The sequence below is a fragment of the Callospermophilus lateralis genome, chromosome 18, assembly GCF_048772815.1.
Source record: "Callospermophilus lateralis isolate mCalLat2 chromosome 18, mCalLat2.hap1, whole genome shotgun sequence".
In the NCBI taxonomy this organism is placed as follows: domain Eukaryota; kingdom Metazoa; phylum Chordata; class Mammalia; order Rodentia; family Sciuridae; genus Callospermophilus; species Callospermophilus lateralis.
The window spans coordinates 45,809,205-45,825,159 of record NC_135322.1 but is presented as its reverse complement, the minus strand read 5'-3'; the positions used below and the strand labels follow the sequence as shown (position 1 = coordinate 45,825,159).

The 15,955-nt window shown below is 34.0% G+C and overlaps 1 non-coding gene across 1 annotated transcript; it reads left to right on the top strand.

Annotated features, from left to right (window-relative positions):
* The first annotated feature begins 14,491 nt into the window (after window positions 1-14,491).
* On the top strand, window positions 14,492-14,617 carry LOC143384614 (U6atac minor spliceosomal RNA). The gene has a single exon (XR_013089404.1). It is a non-coding gene; the product is annotated as a U6atac minor spliceosomal RNA (small nuclear RNA).
* Window positions 14,618-15,955: the final 1,338 nt, after the last annotated feature.

Sequence of the window (15,955 nt, the reverse complement as noted above, 5' to 3'; positions counted from 1 at the left end):
TATGAAAAAAATGTTCCACATCTCTAGCAATTAGAGAAATTTAAATCAAAACTTCTCTAAGATTTCAACTCACTCCACTCAGAATGGGAAATATTAAGAATACAAACAACAATATGTGTTGGCAAGGATGTGGGGGAAAAGGCACACTCATACATTGCTGGTGGGACTGCAAATTGATGAAGCCAATCTGGAAAACAGTATGGAGATTACTTGGAATGGAACCATCATTTCATCCAGCTAACCCACTCCTTCGTTTAAACCCAAAGTACTTAAAATCAGAATATTATAGAGATGCAGCCACATCGATGTATATAGCAGCTCAATCCACAATTGCTAAATTGTGGAACTAACCCAGATGCCCTTCAGTTGCTGAATAGATAGGAAAACTTTGGTATATATACACAATGGAACATTACTCAACATTAAAAAAGAATAAAATCATTGCATTTGAAGGTAAATGGATGGAGTTGGAGAATATAATGCTAAGTGAAGTTAGCCAATCCCCCCAAAACAAAGGCTGATTGTCTTCTTTGATATGAGGATGCTGACTTATAATGGCGTTGGAGAGGGAGCATGGAACAAATGGAGGAACTTTACATAAGGCACAGGGGAGGGAGCAAAGCGGGTAGGAATGATAGTGGAATGAGTTAGACATCATCACCCTAAGTACATGTATGAAGACAGGAATACTGTGAAAATACATTGTGTACAATCAGTGACTTGAAAAATTGTGCTCTATATGTGTATTATGAAATTAATTGCGTTCTGCCATTATGTATAACAAATCATTTTGCAAACATAGTTTATGTCCTTAAATTTTCTGTCTTATAATTGTATCCAATCTAAACTATGTTAACATATTTTTCTAAGAGTATAAAATTATTTTTCTATTTTTCCTTTTGGTTCAAAGCATTTTTATTTCACATATTTTAAATTATGGCATTGAATAGATAGAATTTCAGATTATATTACCTTTCAGATAGGTTAATACTTTAACATGAAACTCCTGTCTAAACATTCAGATCCTTGTCACAAAAACTAGTCTGCCTAACATTGGTTTATCTACATAGTTATCTGTTACTTTTTAGATTGCATCTTTTTTCAATTAGTTTCAAGCTTTCTGTTTTTCTATTAAAGCTGTCTTGTAAATAACACTTTCAGCATACTGTTTATCTATCTAAACTACCAGTCATTGTCTTTTATTTGAAGAACTTAATCTATGTATATTTAGTGTAATTATTATGTAGGTTAAGTCTACTTTATTAATATATTTTAAAGTTGTTACACTTAACCCTTGTACCTATTGTTTTTCCTCTTTCTTATTTTCTTTTAGATTCACCTATTACTTTCCTGTTATTTTATATCACCTTCAGACTGTTAGCTATATCTTATTTTATTGTTGTTGTTGCTTCTGTTTCTATGGCTACCAGAGACAATTCTACCTGCAACCTTTCTTATTAAACATAATTGTTACTTTCAACTTTCAAGGTGGTGAAAGATCCTTATAAAACTTTTAATTCAATGTTTTTCCTTCATGTGTTTTGTTTTTGAGTTAAGTAAAATTTTGCAAAGTTTGCATATTTTTGTTCTTACATATTATTTCTTTTTTGAGGGGAGCCAGGAATTGAACTCAGGGACAATCAAACACTGAGCCACATCCCCAGCCCTATTTTGTATTTTATTTAGAAACAGGATTTCATTGAATTGCTTAGTGATTCTCTTTTGCTGAGGATGGCTTTGAACTCACCATCCTTCTGTCTCAGTCTCCCAAGCTACTGAGATTATAGTCTTGCAAAATTGTGCCCAGCCATTTCTTATCTATTTCTGTTACTTTTTTGGTTTAATCCCATCATCTACCATGTAGTTGTTATATAATAGTTTATGTCAAGTTTTATACATTCCCTTTTTAATAGATTATTTATTGTTTCCTGAGTTTCACTATTAAAATCTTATAAATGAGTATATCTGTGCCTGTCTCATTGGACATATTTTTTGTATCAGCATTTTTGTCAAAAAAGGTACACAATATGACAGAACGCTTTACTTTTCATTGTCTGTCTAGCCTTTTGACAGCTAGTTGAGACAAATTATGGTTTCCAACTAGAAATTGCTATACCTTTAGTAGTGCCAGTAGCAGGTGATAGGGGAAGTGACTCTTCTTGTTGTTTTATTTTTGTTGTATTTGTTAATTGTTGTGATTTACCACCTTATTCTGTGATTCCTTGTTCACAATAGTTGTTCACATAATTGCATATTGCTTAATCATTCCCACCAACAAAAAAAGAGCAGAATGAACAAACTTTGAAAACCTTTGGAATCCCTGTAAGAGTCTTATACCCTAAATATGATTCACAGATACTACTGAAGTTAATCTTCAATCATTGGCAAGAGTAATCTTAATTTTAAATAAAATTAATGGAAACAAATTCAGAGATATCAGACTCTCCAGAAAAGACTGGGTCTGTTTCACTTCAAAGCCCACATATTTTTCACAGTGACTTAATAATGGAACCCCACTGAAGGGAGCCTGTTTCTGCCCATCTCACTTTCTTTTATTGTAAAAAAAAAAAAAAGTCATAATTATTATTGACAATATTTTACTCTTGCCATAATGCAGATTTTATTTTAAAAATAAGTACATACCAATTGTAGAAATGGCAAAAAACACACAAAGCTATGAAGGAATATACAAATACTACTATAACCAAGGCAGCAATTGTCAAGACTTTTTACTTTTATGTTTCTACTGCAGTCATTTTATGTACTTCTTTAACGTAAAATATGTGCATTTATACAATTGAAATCTGCTTGCATTTTTATGTTTCCTTGACTAGTATGCAACTTCAGTTCTTTATTCCCCATTTATAATGCATTAAATGATTTCCATATTTTTATGAGTGTAAATAATGTGGAAATAAATATATTTTCATAGGAATATTCTTCCTGATTTCATAATATTATTATATGTTATGTTTATAGAAGTAGAATTCTTGAGCTAAAGGGAAATATTATACACATTCATAAAAATTATACCTTATATAAAATTACACATATGAGTTATGGTTTAGTCGCTGAAAAGTAAGTTGTGACAGGATAGAAAGAGAGTCAAGTACCTATAATCAGACAGAAAATGCAGTGCCCTGAGGCAAAGGTAAGTGAAAAAGTCTCACTGGCTTTTTCCATGACCTTGAGATCCCCTAATGTAGCCAGTCTTCTGCTCAGTTTTGAGAAGGTGATGAGGGTGCTCAGAACAGCCTGGTGCAGAATAGGAGCACAAACTTCAGTCTTTGATTTTCTTTCCTCCCTCTCCTCACAGTGTACTGACAGTAGCCCTTTCCTGGCCTCCTTCTTAGCATAAACCTCCCTTTCTCCTTCCAAATGTGCATGCTGAGCTGCACCATGTTTGTGGACAATCAGCAACTGCCTAGTCTCCCTTCAGGAGAATTGCTTTGCTTTGGAATTGCGGGAAAACCTTCATTTAATGTTTGCATTTGGTTGAAAAGCCTGAGAAAACTCAGCAAGGACAAGCAAATGAATACAAAATAGGAGAAGAGAAAAGGGGCAGAATAAGAAATAAGATTCAGTAGTGCTGTTTCTCTCTCTCTCTCTCTCTCTCTCTCTCTCTCTTTTTAAATCAGAGAAATGCAGACAGAGCACCCAGATGTGCAGGTCACAATCTCAGAAATTCAATGAAGATGATTCTGAATATCAAAGTAAAAGTCACTCAGCTAAGCTGATCCCGAATGAGGATTTTTTTTTCCTCCCTTATATTAGTGACTTCTCTGACTTAGATAAATGCATGAAATGTGTTGTCTCAGTGACAGTTCTTTGTCTACGGTTCTCTGTCCATAGACACAATTTAGGAAGAGAAAGATGAGAGAAACCTTTGGTTGTCATCTTTTGCCATGACTTTCACAAAAGATGACCCTTTTGATCTTTATTAAATCCTGCCAGAATTACTAAACTCATTTGTAGGCAAAGAAATTGAGCTGGATTAGACTAAGTTAACTGCCCCCAATTCTCCCTCTTTTCCCAAGGACTTTTTGAGGTACTAGCCATATATTAATATCCAATAAAGTAAGTAATTTCAGGCATGAGCTTTAAAAAAAATATACCAGAGGGTTTAATTGCAGTATTGTGTTTAACAACAAAACTTGGAATTTATTTAAATACACATCCATAGGATATGGATAAATTGAGTATGAGATATTCATGAACTAGTACCCTGTGCTGAAATAGAATGGAGAGAACTAAAATTATATGCACCAATATCCTCAGATTATAATATTTACTAGAAAAGCAGGATACTGAATGATTCATGCTGTATGGTAACATTATATAAAGTTTGAGAACATGAAAGGCAATTGCAAACATAGATTATAGTGGCATAAATAAATAATAATAGCATAATAAACATTTGTGGAAATGGAACAGAAAAAAATCAGGAGAGTGACTACTTTTGAGTAGGGAGATGGGAATAGAATCAGGAGGAATTTACAAAGGAATTCATGATTGTATTCAAATAACCAGAAGCCAATGGTAAAAGTTACTAATTTATTTAGTTAGACTGTGGTACTCAGGTGTTTATTATATTTTTATTTTAAAATAATCGTTGAGTGAATAAATGATTAAAAATAAGTCAAGGAATAAATGCAAGAATCATTCCTCAACTATAACAGTCTGTATCTCAATTACTTTTATTCCATATAAAAATTCAGATATCTTTGTACCACCTCAAAACCAGTAAGTTAGATTCAATGGGGATTAAGTTTAGTAAAAATACTTCTGTTCTTACACACACCACACATAAACAAAGCAAAGCACCATCTCTAAATGTGTTGTTGTTGTGTGTATGTGTGTGTGTTTTCATGCTGCATTTTGAGAACCATTTATTTGAAAGAAGAGTCATTGAATCCTTTGGATCCAAATTAAAAAAAATTATTGCTGTAAGGCCCTTGTGGGTTATTGATTCAACTTAACCTAGTTCTTAAAAACAAAGTGATATGAAAAGAACAATTAAAAATCTAACACCTCACTTTGTTAGACTTGCCTCTAACTAGTTGTCCTCAGTATATGGTTAATCTTTTTATCCCTCCATTTCCTCTTTATAAAATGATGTGAGTCATTTTTAATGCACTTTCAATGGTGTTTCCACAAAATCTGAAGCAACTATGACTTCCTCATACTGAAGAGTGATTATATTAGTTCATTTGATTATCAAATATTTACTATTTACTGAGTGTATAGCATTATTTTAAGCTCAATACAGTCCTTACTAGGGGTCTGTCCTAGTGCATAGAGGTGGGATTGTGTGATGATTCCTTTCTTTAGTAGTTATCCATCTCATTATCTAAAACAGGATAAGGTGTATATAAGGTCCATACATCATTTGAGACGTAATTCTAACAAATCATTGCAATCATCTTGAAGCATTAACACTAGTCTCTGTTTATAGTTGGGTGAACTGAAGTTCAGTTATAGTAAGTTACTGAACACAGGTATGAGGCTATATTATCCAAAGCCATGGTTTCAATGACATCCTACAAGCTTTAAATCCAAGCCATTTGCTCTGTAGTTAGTAGTGTTTGGAGCCATAACAAGTGCCTCCAATCTGATATTGATGGATCCAAAATTCTAGTATGTGCTGAGGCCTCACTTTATCAAAAATTGAATTATAGTGCACCATGAAAACATCTCTGGAACTTCCATTGTGTGACCTTCCAAATTTACCTTGACTGTGCATTCCAAAATTCCTTATAGCAATATATATGTTGGGCTTAATTTTCACTTCAACCTTGGCTGTGATTTTCTGGAATGAACAGCCTGTCTCATAACTCTCCATTCATCTCTGGATTCTTATCCTTCAGTTGAGTATCAATACTGAAAAATTTTAGTTAGGATCTTAAATTGTCCATTTAAAGTAAACAAATTACTACCTTTGTCCTTGAAGGTCTTATTTTATTATGAGTAACTCATAATTCCACAATCCCAAGAATAGCCGGTGCAAAGACATGGCCCCAAAGGTAGGGTAAGAGTTCTTCCCTTTTAGTTATTAGAATCTTGCTCACTGTAGAAAGATTGATCTTCTGCCAAAGAGGGATATGAATTTTTACTATACAATATTGTTTTAAAGCTAAGGAAATAAATATTTTCTTTCAAAAAATGTCAAAAATTCCTTATGGATCTGAGTCATCAAGAAGATTATGAAGCTGATTTAAAAAGAAGTGAAAAAAGTCACTGATCTGTCCACTTCCCATGGTAGATCATCTGTCAGAGCCTTGTTGGCAACATGGCTTCTCCTCTCTTCCTGTCTAGCTTGCTTCAATATCTCAATGGCAGGAATTGCCGTTTCTCCTCTAGTTTATGCTGCCTCCCTCACCACCATGATGTGGAATCTTCATAATTGCCCCAAATTGAAAATGAGAGGATTTTTTTCCACAGTAGAACATTTTCAACCTCCCAGTCTCTTACCCACCATATCTGTCACAAATCCTATCCACTCTTTAACACTTTTCTCAGATACCCTCTCTGAAGTCATGGTTGTATGACTACTCTTAACATGTCAAGTACAACTCACTCTAATAGTTGTTATTAAAATCTTTTTGTGCCTGCCTTCTCTTTAACTACATCTCTTATTTCAACATCAGAGATAAAAAAAAATTTTCAAGCATTACAGAATTTAGATTTTTTACATTGGAGGTGCTCAACTGGAAAAATCTACAAAAATACCTAAAAGTCTGAAAAATTCTAAATCTTGAAATTGATATTTTAAGTATTTTGAGTAATCAATCTTCAACATGGATGAACATTTTGAAAACTAAAGATATACCTTATTTGTTTTTGTAACTCCAAGACTAAATACACAATAGATACTAAATTTATACAGGTAGAGGGCTTCAAAGTAACCACTATAGTTTTCCCACTTTCAAAATACTTTATAGTAAAATCCTACATTTATTTAGTCTTTGTAGATGGCGTCCATAACCTCAAAAATATAAATTTCAAACAATAAAATGAGTAAGAAGGAAATTGTTATGATGTCATAATCTAATAAAGGTTTTGTAAACCACTTTCTTGACTTTGTCTTCCTAGTAAAATGAAAACTGTCTTCCACTTGTGGCTTCTATGTTTAGTTCTTGGGATAGGTCTCATACTTCTCCCAGCTATGTTTGGGGAATGTCTGTTACTTTTCATCCATTGGCTTTACTGTTTCCTGTATTTCTCTTTGAATCAGCTCTTCCAGTATCCTGACTAGCTGAGTTAATTAGTGGGAGATAGTTAGAGGTGCCTTACTGTAGGACACATTGCAAGTGGGGCCATATTTGATGATGTTCATGTCCCTGGGATTCTCTACCTCTCAGAAGAAAGGGAAAATATCACATCATCACTTAATAACAACTAAGTATATACTTTAAGATTTTCTCAGTATAATGAACAGGGACATGAGAAATCACAGTACACAGAGCTTTAAAAACCTCTTTTATTGTGCCAAACATTGTGTCAAATACAATGTAAATTTCCTCCAATGCTAATAAAGCCTTGCCATGTGGGTGTTAATTATCCTTGTTTTATGAATAAATCAAAGTTCTGAGCTAGTGTGATAGGCAAAGCAAATAAGTGGCAGAACTATAAAAATTGTTTTGTTTTGTTGCAGAGTTAGGCTCGCTATTCTAATTTTAATTTTGTTCTTTTTAGTTCCAAACACTGAAAGAACTTCCTCTCTTGACTTTAGAACAATGGCAGTATCACTGGCCACAGTCCAAGGGTGGTTCTGATGAACAGTTACAGACACTCAGAGATGAGAGAGAAATGAGTAATTGGGTTTCTAATAAGAAGCAACTCTCTTATTCTCTGCAATCCAACATTGGTGTTTTTTGATGACCTTCTTGGATTGTGCCAAGAGGTTCCTTTCCTACCATTGCGGCTCCATGTCATGAACAGTGATGACTGTGAAGTTTTTTGTTTCATTTGCACTAACCTTGGAGCCACATTTCCAAGAGACCTCTCCCAGAAAAGGTCACTGGCTCGTTCTGTTATTGAATCACTAGCCTGTGATTAAAAAAGGCAGGTGGGAAGTCCATGGAATGATAAACTGAAGATTCGTAGGAACACAGAGGAATTAAATGAGAATTAGGCTTCAAGACCAGGAAGTCAAAAACTTTATTGATCAGAAGGATAAGTAAGTGGGAGGCAGAAATAGAGAGTGTGTTTTGTTCTCTTTTTCCATCAGGGACACAAATTAAATTTTACAGTGTTGCACCAAATATTTTTAGGTATTGATTTTGAAAACTGGGCTTGACATTTAAGAAGACAGAAAAGATACAGGGATAGGAAAAGGATAGGTAGTACAGGGATAGGGTCAGTTGATCTTTTATCAACAACCATTTCAGGTCTGTTCATAGGGTATCCCACCCACGATATGGATATTAAAACAATTTCTGAGTTTTGGATCTTCTGTGCTTTATCTCATATATGCAAATATTCCTCAGGAATACCACAGTGGCACTCAGCAGGTGTTAGATCCTCATTCAGGCCGTGAGATTATGGCTCACTCAAAGGGAAAAATATTCATCCCTGGAATCAATGCAGTCAGAGCTCCCTCTACCGCCCCTCCTTAATTCTGAACCTCACAGATCCTTCCTGGGAAAAGCTGACAGATTCAGAGGTGAAGCGATTATGGAATTTTCCTGATGCCATCAAAGTAAGAAAATGTGTGGGAAACGCATGGTGATGAAATGGCAATTTTTTATGGGATACACGTTTTAGTAATCACAGAAGGCAGTGAAGTTCTCATATGTTTAAGGACATTTATTGTTAAAAATCACACTTAATTTTTAGAAAGAGGTCGCAGCTATATATATTTGCTGTTATATATATATTTAAATATGTTACCGATTCAAACCACTGTATTCTTGGTATTTATTGGGGGGTATTTTAAAATAAACACATTTTCCTATGCTGCTAACATTTGAGAAAATAAGGAGCACCATTTCCATAATGTAGTCTCTTCCCAATTAGAGGAGAAACATGGGTCATTCGTCTTCATGTGGTATTGTTTTATTTGAGCCCTACTATGTGGCAGGTACCTTAAAGTTGTGTTCAAATATTTATTTCCCAGAAAGCTTGCCTTCCCAATTCCTTGTCTCTCCAGCAAGACATTTTCAATATCTATATCCCCATTGCTCATGGTTCATAGTCTTAAATTATATACCAGTAAATTTCTGCCACTGACTACAGTATTCTAAAGAGCAGCACAGGAAAAGAGATGCGTGTTCATAGGATCTGAGCCAGGGATCCTGACCCTGGGTGGTGCCTTGACATGACCAAGAATTGTTCAAATTAAGTGTTGTTGTACCTGCCTCTAATCCCAGCTCCCTAGAGGCTGAGACAGGAGGATCCAAGTTTGACACCAGCCCAGGCAACATAACAAGCACTGTCTCAAAGTGAAAAGGAAAAAGCTAAGCATGTAGGTCAGGGATAGAGTGCTTGACTAGCTTATGTGAAGCCCTGAGCTCTCAATCTCCAATACTGGGGAGTGTGTGTATATATAAATATATATGTATACATATATATAGTATATCTTAACAGTTCAGTTTACCTGAAGCACTAAAGGAAAGGCAATTAACCAAGATAAGACCAAGGAAATCTTTGGAGCATTGACATGCTGTATTAGAAAATAATGATATTTGTGTTTTTAAGTCTCTGACTCTTATCAAAAGAAGGGAGCAAAAATAATAACAGTAAGGAGAAGGATCTAAATGTTTCCTCTCCTCAAAGTGCTTTTAGTTATAAAACATACACATATGCAAATGTCTTTGTTTGTATTTATATGTTTAGTACTAACAACAAATGCTGGTGAAGGTACAGATAAATTGATTAATTCATATTTTACTTGCAATGATTTAAAATTTCACAATTTGGAAAGAGTTTTTTAATTTTAATTTTTTTGTTGCATGATAATCACAGAATAGTGGGTTTCAGTGTGGTATATCCATATGTGCACATAACATAACATGGTCAAATTTATTCCTCAGTTTTATACACTTGCCTTCCTGTCCTCTCTCTCCACATGTCCTTTATCAACCTTACTTGTCTCCCTTTTATTTTTTGACATCTCTTTCTTTCTACTTTCCACATTTGAGAGGGAACATATAATCCCTGATTTAATGAGTCTGGCTTAGTTTTTTTAACATTATGCTTTCCTATTCCATCTATTCTCCTGCAAATGACACAATTTCATTCTTCTTTATATCTGAATAATTCTTCTGTTGACTTGAGCCACATTTTCCAAACTACTCATTTGTTTTTGACAACTACTTGTTCAGTGACTTGGCTATAGTGAACTGCACTACCACAAACATGGGAATTCATGTATCCTAGAGCATGCTACTTTTAATTCTTTTAGATAAATACTGAGGAGTTTTATAGTTGGATCTTATGGTGGTTCCATTCCTGGTCATTTGAGGAAACAGCAGACAAGTGGACATAGTGACTGCACTAATTTACATTCCCACCAACTTTACATAAGAGTTCCTTCTTCCTTTATCCCTCCCAGTATTTATTGTCATTTATATTCTTGATGATTGCCATGATAACTGTAGTGAGATGAAACCTCAGTACAGTTTTGATTTGCATTCCCTAACATTGAACATTTTTCACATATTTATTGTCTACTTCTCCTTCTTTTGCAATTGTTTTTCTTTTCCATGAGTTGATATGGACATTAGAGACTAAAGACTAAAAGCCTTTTATACATCAAGTTGGGTCTTATTAGGTATAATTGTTAGGTCCTTTAAAGTCACCCTGGCAATTCTTAATGACCATAGAAGGAACCCTCACAATGCCATATTGCTTTTCAACTCCAGCTTTCAGAATAACTTGATTTGCATCAAGTGTCCAAGAAAAACAATACATGTCATTCACTCCTCCACAATATCATGTGATTTCATGGCCTGGAAACACTGACTATTGAACCACAGTTACAGTCACATTTCTATCATCCCCTAGAAAAGGGAAGAAAAAATTCCCAAGCCATTAGAAAACTTGAATACAAAGGATCAAAGACGAATAAATAAGTTGTAAAATTAAAAAAAATACAAAGGCTCAATGCAACAGAGTTGATTTACATAAAGGAACTTTAAATCTAGTCTACATAGAGGGAAACAGTGTTCTTTCACAAGTTCTAATGTTAATAACAGAAGAAATTGGACATGAAAAAGAAGCCCTGCATGAAAATGTTACATTTCACTAGGAAAGAGGCAAGAGGAAAATGAAATTCTTAGGGAAAGAAGAAAAGGCTAAAGAATGTTTGAAATGGGTTCATGTAAATTTAGGATTAAAGATGCACTTCAGATCCAGGGTTTATAGCTGAAATTAAAAAAAATTAAAAAAGAAAAAGAAAAAAGACAAATGATGGATAAGCAAATACTAGGATCTCAGTGCTGAAAGCTTAACATCACCTGATGTATGTGGAAGTGTCATTAACCACTTAAGCACCTGGACATTGTTCAATTTGTTTTTTTGCTAACGGCTGTTTAAATTTGTTTTAATTAGTTATACATGACAGTAGAATGCATTTGGATCCATCATACATACATGGAGTATAACTTCTCCTTCTTCTGATTGCACATGAGGTAGAGTTACACAGGTCATATGATGATATATGCATATAAGTTAATAATGTCCAATTTATTCTACTATACTTCCTACCCATATATGATCTCTCCTCCCTTCACTGCCCTCTGTCTAATCCATAGTACCTCTATTCTTCCTTAACTGCACCCCATTATTGTGAATCAGCATCCACATATCAGAGAAAACTTTTGGCCTTTTCTCATTGTGTTTACTTTCCCCTGGATCCACATCTTCTGTAACGGAGGAAATTTACCCTATTTGGGGGTCAGAAAGAAAGTGTGTTGTTCTTTCCCATGAAATCTGTGTAAAGACTACTATCATCTCTACCTGGACTTTTCATTTTCCTTCAAGAAAATAAATAGGAAAAAGTCACTTTCAAAGAGTGCTTGTTGTGTTTGCTTGAAAAATCTCCTCACATCCTGAAAACCTTCCTTTGGACATGTTGTTTGCACGAGGTTAATTCAGAAACACGAAATGTATATGTGATTTGCAAAATCTAAATAATAGAAACTGTAATTGGTATTTTAAAAATGTATAGAGTGCAGATTGGATTTGTCATTTAGAAAGTTTGTATAGCTTATATATTGTTGCTTCAGAAATAAAATTATAAAAATTATATTTGTGAATTACACTAACTAAATCTGGCAGTATTTAACCTTAAAGATTTGTTAAATATTCAGTATTGTGAACTCAGAAATGAATTGCAATGTACTATGGAAGAGTTGGGATAATTTTGTGGTGTGTAAAAATATAAATTCTTCTTGGGCTGGGGATGTTGCTCAAGTGGTAACACTCGCCTGGCATGCATGGGGCACTGGGTTCGATCCTCAGCACCACATTAAAAAAATAAATAAAAATAAAGATGTTATGTACACCAATAACTGAAAAATAAACATTAAAAAATTCTCTCTGTCTTAAAAAAATATAAATTCTTCATTGTACTACATGAAAGAGACATTTAAAACACAATGTTTATGCAAAAACTTATATTGGAGATATTACTTTAATCATGAGTTCTATAAAGCTCATGTGATTATTTTGCATTAAAAACAAGACAGACACCCAAGTGGCTACTGATAATCATCAATTAGTATTCAGGAAATGATCATTTGATAAGTATTACCTCCACATCCTAGGATTTTACAGATTTCGAGAAACAGATTGGATTAAATCAATCTTGGAGTTGCAACAGAGATACCATTCTTAGAAGATACTTCACTATTTTATTGACCTATTTTTACTCATCAATATACACTTGGCTCAGAAATAAAACTCCCCCAAATGAAGACAAACAAGCCAAGACTAAATCAATGCAAAATGTAATAAAGGCATTTTATAATATTGCAAAAGTTAATTATCCAAGGTCTTTCCCTAAAGCATGGAAGAACTGAGATTTGTGAGACACATCTGGTACCAAGCACTTTTTTGCTACACTGTGCTATTTTCAAACATATTTGTTTCATTATTGTACTAGTAATAACAATAAAAAATGCTTTGGGTTTTTTTTGGTTTTTAAGTATAAAAAAGGAGAAAATTATATTTTAGTTGACCATCCAAAAACCATATGTTAGATAAATTGAAAATGAAAAATACATCTAAAAGTTGCAAGAATTAATAGTGTATTAAATACTGCTTACTAAGCCCCAGGGTATTTTAGTCTTATAAACAAAAGAGCTAAATTTTATAAACTGATAATAGTTTTAAACATTATGGATTTTATTGTCACTACTAAAAGTATATGTATTAACTACAGAAGAGAGAAAGCACTTTGGTTTCACAATATCCCTGACTTAGAACACACACTTCGCTTAATTACTTTTGTTATTTGGTAGGGTGGCCTCATTTCTCAGGTATTTTAAAATTAAAAATAAAATATCAGACACCTAATTGAGAAATAGGCCTTATATTATTAAAGAAATACAAATGTAATTTTGGTTGCCTTGAAATGGTGAAAGATGCTTCTTAAAGTTTTGTTCAATGTTATGATGGAGGAGAAGGGAACTCATTGAAATTTTTTTGTGTTATTTCCAGTTTGAATGGAATTGACAATAAGCCAGGCTTCTCTAGAAGGCATGGAGTGATCCATATTGGTTAGAAAAGATGTAGAGGGGAGGGATATCTGGTTTCCATGGTGATCCAATCCATTTTCTTGGCACATTAAGATTTTGAGCTATAGTCAGTATTTAGAACTGTAACCAAATATACTTTTTACAGATCATTTTTTTTTAAAGTCGAAAAAAGCAACTTGGACTTATAAATCTGTAGTACTAAGCCTTTGTACCTGGGGACAGTCAACGCTATCATTTAATAAGGCCAACACGTTGGAATTCATCAGACTTGTTTATTCTTTTGTTGCATAACCATTATTGAATTTCTGTTTCAGAAAATTTGCGTGGTATAATAGGATAATTATGTTCATTTAAGTCAATATGTTTCTGGATAATTTGCTATGCATCAATTGCTATTCAGAATACGAAGTTCTATACTGACTCCTGAACTACTTTATTTATAAAGCCTTAAATCTTGATAAAGTCTCTAAATGCTGCTTGCAGTTGGTAGATTTGCTTGTAATAATTCTAAAAAAAAAAAAGCCTTTAAAGTAGATTTAAATGCAGAATGTCCTCAACTTATGGTTTGACTTATGAGGTTTTTGATTTTCTGAGGATATGGTACACATCCAGTAAAACCCATACTTTGCATTTCAAATTTTGATCCTTTCCTGGGTTAGTAATACATGCTATAATACTCTTGTGATGCTCAGCAGGAGCAGAGAGCCTTCACTACCAGTCTGCCAAAGGACCACTAGGTAAACAACTGACACTCTATGTTGTATTGTGCTGTTAAGATCTGGTATGTGGTGTTGTATGAAAGGAAATAAGGTTAGCATTCCCCTTGACAAGGATGGAAGAGGTTCTCGGGCATGACAACACACATCCGATTAAGGCATTGACACAAACTTCATGGCATCTAACCATCATTTTTCAGCATGTTCAATATTTCTAGCAATTAAAGAAATGCAAATCAAAACTACTATAAGATTTCATCTCACTCCAGTTAGAATGGCAGCTATTAAGAATATAAACAATAATAAGTGTTGGCAAGGATGTGGAGAAAAAGGCACACTCATATATTGCTGCTGGGACTGCAAATTGGTGCAGCCAAGATGGAAAGCAACATGGAGATTCCCTCAAAAACTGGGAATGAAACCACCACTTGTCGATGCTATCTCACTCCTCCTTCTATACTCAAAGGACTTAAAACCAGCATACTACAGGGATGCAGCCACATCAATGTTTATAGCAGCACAATACACAATAGCTAAACTGTGGAACCAACCTAGATGCCCTTCAGTAGATGAATGGATAAAGAAAATGTGGTATATACACACAATGTAATATTACTTAGCATTAAAAGAGAATAAATTATGGCATGGATGGAGTTGGATAATATAATGTTAAGTGAAATAAGCCAACCCCCAAAACCCAATGCCAAATGTTTTCTCTGATATAAGGAGGCTGATTTGTAGTGGGGTTGAGAGGGGGAGAATGGGAGAATTAGATGAACTCTAGATAGGTCAAAGGGGTGGGAGGGAGAGTGAGGAGACATGGGGGTAGGAAAGAAGGTGGAATGAGATAGACATCATTACCCTAAGTACATGTATGAAGACAACAATGGTGTGAATATACTTTGTATACAACCAGAGATGTGAAAAATTGTGCTCTATACGTGTAATATGAATTGTAATGCGTTCTGCTGTCGTATATAACAAATTATAATAAAAAATATTTGTACGTGGTAGATTAGATATATTAATGCATTTTGACTTAAGATACTTTCAAATTGCATTGAATTTATCAGGACATAACCTCACATGAATTGAGGAACATATGTACAGTAGAAGTTTAGAATTTTGATATGGGACATTTATACCACCTTCTCTTCCCTAATAACAGAGGTTATTAATTCTCCATATTTCAAAATACAAAAGTGCTTACAATTTAGCATCCCTCAGGGATGTCAGAGAAAACCCTTAGGCAGAGAAATAAAGAGATGCAGACACTTGAGTTAGGAAACTTTCATCAAGTAGAACATTCTCTATTACATTTACAGGTGAATTCAGGGTAGACTAAGGTCTATGAAAAGAGATTCAATAAAATTTTCCATGTTCCTTCTCCATCCCATTATATTTTAATCATAGCAATTCCAATATATCAATATTAATTTCCTTGTTTTATAGAGGTAGAAATTGTATCATTTTCTTAGGGAAAACATACATACTCATGCATATTTTTTAAAACATGCCTTGATTTACCACTGAAGG